The sequence below is a fragment of the Hippocampus guttulatus genome, chromosome 11 (assembly GCF_054856545.1).
Source record: "Hippocampus guttulatus isolate MCC_2025c chromosome 11, RoL_Hgut_1.0, whole genome shotgun sequence".
Classification (NCBI taxonomy): Eukaryota; Metazoa; Chordata; class Actinopteri; order Syngnathiformes; family Syngnathidae; genus Hippocampus; species Hippocampus guttulatus.
The window spans coordinates 2,878,945-2,886,302 of NC_141271.1; the positions used below are offsets into that span (position 1 = coordinate 2,878,945).

General features: G+C 46.5%; 1 pseudogene; it reads left to right on the top strand.

The window, feature by feature from the left end:
- The first annotated feature begins 290 nt into the window (after nt 1–290).
- LOC147197811 (uncharacterized) lies at nt 291–6,799 on the top strand (annotated as a pseudogene).
- The last annotated feature ends 559 nt before the right edge of the window (nt 6,800–7,358 follow it).

Sequence of the window (7,358 nt, forward strand, 5' to 3'; positions counted from 1 at the left end):
TATTTCAGATAACGGCAGTATGTTCTTTGAACTACAAATCATCCCAAAAGTTCAGAAATAAATAACTGTTAATTAAAAAAAATATATACAGTATATACAGTAGATGTGTATATATATATATATATATATATATATACACATACAGCGGCTGGATAGCTCAGTTGGTAAGGCATCGGTTTGGCATCGGTTTGATGGTGGTTCGAATCCCGCTTGGGGCAAAAATGAGCACATAACACCATCCAGTGTGGGTCCTTGGGCAAGATCCTTCACGCTAATGCCTACCTCATACAATGATGAGGGACAATAAAACGAATCACATACCGGCTCAGACATCGCCCGGCCAAACTAGGTCTGCGTCAGGTGCTGGGGAACCAGAGCACCTTGATGAAAAATGGGCTACTGGAACAAAGCGGAGATGGGCGAGATGCGACAACATGGCTCTGTTGGAATGCTACTACCCAAGCAACCCTAGTCAGAGGGGTTACATGCAGAGAATGTGGGCTAAATGGTTACTTTGAAACCCACAGTCACGGTTGACCACGAAAAAACTCGTAGCTCAGTGTTCCAACATCCACAAACGGCAACTGCTGTCACAACTTGAGATTGATGAGGTACAACGCAGGTTCCATGGTGAAGGGCTCCAGGGATCAGAGGAGGAGGTCACACCAGAGATTGGGAGGCAAGCCCCAATGAATGCAGATGATGAGATTGGGAGGCCAGCCCCAATGAATTAAATGCTGAGCGAGGCAGCAGCTGACCTGAAAGCTAAGATCATGGCAAGAATGAAAGCTGGGCAACCTAGAAACCGATTACAACGGCTATGTGAAGTACCACCTGAAAGTCTCATGGAAACTGTGAATGCAGCACTGAGGGCGATCCCTACCGTAACGATCACGGAAACCAATGAGCTGATATACGCTTCAGCATCAGTGATCCTAGAGATGCTTGGCTATAAGAGCAACCATGGAAGCCATGAGATACGTTATCCACCATGGAAAAGACGGTTGGAGGCTAAGATCAAGGCGGCTCGGAAAGATGTGAGTCAATTGACGGAGGCCCAGAGAGATGTGATGAAAAGGCCGATGCCCAAGAGGTACATCCAGATGACCATACCTGAAGCACTCGAAACTGCCAAACAAAGGCTCCTTGTCCAGCCGCCTAAAGCGGTACACGAAAGAGAATGAGGCCAGACGAATAAACAGGCTGTTCGCAACACAACCTGCAAAAGTATACGCTCAGTGGCAGGGTCCTAACAACAGAGCTGACCCACCAAGACTGGAAACTGAAAGGTACTAGAAAGGCATATGGGAGAAGGAGGTTGCACATAACAGCAGTGCACAATGGCTGGTGAGAGGAGCACAGCGACCTCCCTGAACAGAACCCAGGTACCATAACAGTGGCAGACATACAGGAAAGAGTATCAGATATGAAGAACTGGACAGCACCAGGCCCGGACATGGTCCACACCTACTGGCTAAAGAAACTCACAGCACTCCGTGAGCGCGTAGCAGCACAAATGAACCAGCTGCTGAGGGATGGGACTCACCCAGGATGGCTAACCGAAGGGCGAACGATCCTGATCATGAAGGATCCATCAAAGGGTGCAGTCCCATCCAACTATCGGCCAATAACCTGTCTCTCCACAACATGGAAGCTCATGTCAGGCATCATTGCAGCTAAGATAAGTGGACACATGGATCAATACATGAGCGAAGCACAGGAGGGCATTGGTAGAGATACCAGAGGAGCCAAACATCAGCTCCTGGTTGATAGAACAGTCGCACAAGACTGCAGGTCCCGACATACCAACCTGTGCACAGCCTGGATTGATTACAAGAAAGCCTATGACTCTATACATGGATCACTCAATGCTTGGAGTTGTATAAGGTGAACAGGACCCTAAGAGCCTTCGTTGCGAACTCAATGAGGATGTGGAAAACCACACTTGTAGCCAATGGCAAGCCACTTACCCAAGTGTCCATCAAATGTGGCATATACCAAGGTGATGCAGTCTCCCCACTGCTGTTCTGCTTAGGACTGAACCCCCTAAGCCAAGTAATCACCAAGACAGGCTATGGATACCGCCTCAGAAATGGAGCTACGATCAGTCACCTCCTCTACATGGATGACATAAAGCTGTATGCTAAGAGCGAAAGGGACATCGACTCCCTGATCCACACAACCAGGATCTACAGCAGCGACATCGGGATGTCATTCGGGCTTGAGAAATGTAGTCGGATGGTGACTAAGAGAGGAAAGATAGTCCGCACTGAAGGTGTCTCACTCCCTGAAGGAACGATAGCAGACATTGAGGACAGCTACAAGTACCTCGGTATACCACAAGCCAATGGCAACCTCGAACTGGCAACAAGGAAAGCGGCTATGGCCAAATACCTCCAGCGAGTGAGGCAAGTCCTAAGAAGCCAGATCAATGGCAAGAATAAGACCCGGGCAATAAACAGCTATGCCCTGCCAGTGATCAGATACCCTGCAGGAATAATCAGGTGGCCAAAGGAAGAGATTCACACCACGGACGTTAAGACCCGAAAGCTCCTAACCATGCATGGAGGGTTCCATCCCAAATCCAGCACCCTGAGACTGTACGCAAGCCGAAAGGAAAGAGGCCGGGGACTAGTGAGTGTGAGAGCCACTGTCCAGGATGAAACATCCAAGCTCCATGAATACACCAAAGAGAAGGCTCCAACGGATGACGTACTCAGAGAATGTCTCAGACAATGGGAAACAGAAGATGAGGCGCTGGAAGAGGGACCATCATGGGAGGACAAGCCCCTACACGGGATGTACCACCGGACCATAACTGAAGTGGCTGATCTCAAGAAGTCCTATCAGTGGCTAGAGAGGGCTGGCCTGAAGGACAGCACAGAGGCACTCATCCTGGCTGCTCAGGAGCAGGCCCTGAGCACCAGAGCCATTGAGGCCCAGGTATACCACACCAGACAAGACCCAAGGTGTAGGTTGTGCAAAGAGGCACCTGAGACGATCCAACACATAAATGCAGGGTGTAAGATGCTGGCAGGGAAAGCCTACATGGAACGCCATAACCAGGTGGCTGGCATAGTCTACCGAAACATCTGTGCGAAGTATGGACTGGAAACCCCAAGGTCAAAATGGGAAACATCTCCGAAGGTGGTGGAGAATGACAGAGCGAAGATCCTGTGGGACTTCCAGATCCAGACTGACAAGATGGTAATGGCGAACCAACCAGATATCGTGATCATAGATAAAGGGCAGAGGAAAGCTGTTGTAGTGGATGTAGCGGTCCCAAGTGATGGAAACATCAGAAAGAAGGAACACGAGAAACTCGAGAAATACCAAGGGCTCAGAGAGGAGCTGGAGAGAGCCTGGAAGGTAAAGGTGACAGTCGTGCCTGTGGTGGTCGGAGCACTCGGGGCAGTGACCCCCAAACTAGTCGAGTGGTTGCAACAGATCCCGGGAACAACATCGGACATCTCAGTCCAGAAATGTGCAGTGCTGGGAACAGCAAGGATACTGCGCAGAACCCTCAAGCTTCCTGGCCTCTGGTAGAGGACCCGAGCTGAATGAGGGACGGACACCACCCGAGGGGTGAGACGAGTGAGTTCTATATATAGAACACAAGCATATATACGAGTGTGTGTGTGGGTGTGTGTGTGCGGCACGGTGGTCGACTAATTCGCACGTCTACCTCACAGTGCAGGTTGTGGGAGTTAGGCTCCAGCCTTCCTGTGTGAAGTTTGCATGTTCTCCCCGTGTCTGTGTGGGTTCCTCCCACATTTCAAAAACATGCATGGAAAGTTGATTGGACTCTCCAAATTGTCCCTGGGTGTGACTGTGAGCACGGATGGTTGTTTGTCTATGTGTGCCCTGCAATTGGCTGGCAACCAGTTCTGCCTTGCGATTGGCTGGCAGCTATTTCAAGGAGTCCCCCACCTACTGCCCATAGACATCTGGGATAATGTCCAACCTGTTTGGCGACTTTGTATACAAAACGAGGGGCACTGTTACGAGAAGATAGAAATAGACCACATATCAACCATTAACAGACACTGTCTTTTCCCCTCCGATGATAAGAGTCAAATGAAATCCATCATGAGGTGTTCAAATGGCCGTGTATGTGGTGGATGCGCAGCTAACTGTGGTAGTTCCCCCCCCCCCCCCCCCAACCTGCATTTTGTGTGGCACAAATCAAACAGGCCTCACAGTGTTCTTGTGCTACTGTGGTGAAACCCTTCACGAACCAGTGTGTGTTAATAGCAGATAACAGACCCCTTTTGACACATGGTCCAACCCATGTGTCAATTTTGCAAATAAAGCGAAAAATGCTTTGGCAGGCAAGGATTGTCATTTGGGCTGAGCCTTTTTTTTTTTTTTTGGTTACGTCAAAGCAGGTCACTGAAGATTTCTACAGATCCCTCTTGCTGGATGTGGAAAACTGTTGCATTTCATGCAGTGACACAATCAAAACAGATGTGTCAGTGGATGCGGGCAAAAAGGTGTGTGTATGCTTGTGTGTGGTTGAGTGGTTTATATCCTGCAGCTTTGGCAGCTACACTAGGAGCAACGCTTGCCAATGACACGGGCTTCGGAAAAATTGGTGTGGGTGGAACATTTACAAACCGCAATAGAGGATGGCAACAAGATGGCCTCCAGGTGCTCAGCAATCAGAGAGTGGTTGAGGACCAGCTTCCCATTGGACATCAGGAAATTTCTACATTTTCACAAAGCCTCGAAATTGTGCACCACCCTAATTGCATGACTTGAATCTGTGCAAATGGTCCTTAGCTAAACATCACTGACTTTTCGGCGGCCACGACTGCATGTAGGCATTTTGGAAGACTTTGCAAAGCTTTCTGCCATATTTCCGCAGTAGGACTGACATCATGCAACCCCTACGCTCATCGATGGTCTGAGTAAATGGTTGAGAGGAGTCAGGAAGACCTGGTGTAGGAGCTGACTGCAAGGCTGTTTTCTGTGAATGCCCGCTTAGCCTATGTTATCAACGTGAAATGGGATGAGGGTGTGGGTCCAAAGACATGTGATTGCACGAACAATGATTTGGGAATAATTTGGAACAAAACAGCGGCAATATAAACAAATGCCCAAAAAGGACATCATTTGCTTTATTAGGCAATGACACAATGTACTGGAGACGTTCAGGAGAAAGCGCCTTTCCATGACCAGAAATAACATGTCCCAAAAAAATGTGACTGTCTCTTAAATAAACTAGCGTTTGGATGGACTAGCGTTGTGACCTTCCTCAGCAAGGAGAGCCATGGTGCCACTTCCACACTGTTTTTTTTTTTTTTTTTTTAGCAAGCCATCCACATCATGTATGAGTGCAGTATCTGGAGAGAACTGCAGATGTGCCGAGCTAGAACACAGAGTTTGAGTTGAAATGGTTGGGAACTCACAATAGCTTTAAAACAAATGTGAATGGTTTCCCTGTTAAAGGTGAAGGCGAACCAGAATTGGCTGTCAATGTGCACAGGGACACTGAAAAAGGCATTGGACAGGTCAATCACACAAAACCACGTAGCATCGGATAGAACTTGAGACAAAACTGTCTACGGGTTAGGCACTGTAGGTGCACTAGCGTGAACGGTAGCATTAACAATACGGAGATCTCGAATGAACCGCCATTTGTCGGGGCGGGCGCAGCACGACTCTTTTTTTATTGGAAACCTGGGTGTCCTCACCATAGAATGAGGTCATGGAACAATGACTTCTGCTTTCAGCAAAGAATCTAAAACAGGGCTGATGCCTTCGATGGCTTTAGTTTTGAGTGGTCACTCAGGCAAATTTGGCAGAATGTCAGATTTGGGATCAATCCAAATGGTTTCAGCCCCTGAATTTATCCAACATCATATTTATTAGAGACCCAGCCTATTGACAGGCCCCTCAGCCAGAGAATGAGGAAGTTGGTACAAATGTGTGTAGTGTGTGTGTATTGGAGTGTGTAAGGGAGTGGTGGTGTGTGAGCAGTTAGGATCCTCTTTTAGATAGAGAGACCTGCGAGCAGGTGTGTACATGCTGCTTGATATTTTGAAAACATCATGTGTGGGTGGCTGCATGATCAAAGGTATGTGTGTGTAGGTGTTCAATTTGTGATGGCTTCACATTGTTTGGTCCAGGGACCAAAATCCCAGCCATTGATAAGTGTGTGTTGACAGTGAAATGTGTGGAACTTCATAAAATTGAAGTTGTGTGGGTGTTGTGAGTGAGACAGCAATGACACTCTGTAAAGAATTCCAATCAAGGGTGCACAGCGTGAGATGATCAACAGCGGAAAACAAAAAAAGTCCCAGACTCTGTGGTTGGTCACAAAACACAGTACATAATATTTCTCTATCCATCCATTTTCTGTTGTAGTGTTGCAGGGTGTGCTGGAGCCTATCCCAGCTGTCTTTGGGCATATATAAATATATATATACTGTATATATACAGTGAAACTCCTCTACAACGAAATCATGTTTGCAGCAAGAAATGTTTCGCAACAGGGGGGGTTTCACTGTAGCAAATTTGATCTCAGATGTAAGCACACACACACCCACACACACACAAACACGTATGTGTACTCTATCTTTATTCCAATAGTGCATAAGTATGAGCACACACTTATTTAACACACCATATTGTGGGTGTAGAAAGAAAAAAAGGGAAAGAAATTGCGAAATTTATGATCAGCATTCACTTTCACTTACATCAATTTCTTGGATAATGTCTTTTATTTTGCTTGCTCCGTCTTTCATTTTGATCACTTTTACCCTCTCTTCCAGCATCAGAGCTCTTCTTGTCTTAACCTCTTGACATCAAAAGGTCAGTTTTGTAGCCATTTTAGCAATGCAACGTCCCTCCTCGTCTGAATCGTTCTAGAGGAGTTTCACTGTACACACAGTGATCCCTCGCTCTAACGCGATTCACCTTCCACGGCTTCACAGATTTTTTGTGCAGTTTTTTAAATGCTTTTAAACAGTGAATTGCGTTATGCATCCTGATTGGCTAAGGCACTGACCGACGTGAACAGTCTCCGCAACTCGTCTTTGTACATACATACCCCACAATGTTGACGAAACGTTCTGCACCGACGCGCTCAAGCAATATTATTTTACAGTACAGTATTTCCAAAACTGTTATAGTTATTTTTTGGAAATGTTTGGTTTTTTTGTGCCTGGGCCTGAAAATGAGTTTTGGTCTTTGGTTTCATTGTGTACATAGTTCAGTATTGTTTAATAACTAAAAAATAAAGCTCACTACTTTACAGATTTCACCTATCACTGATTCTTTTTGGAACGTAACCCCCGCGATAAATGAGGGATTACTGTATATATATATATATATATATATATATATATATATAG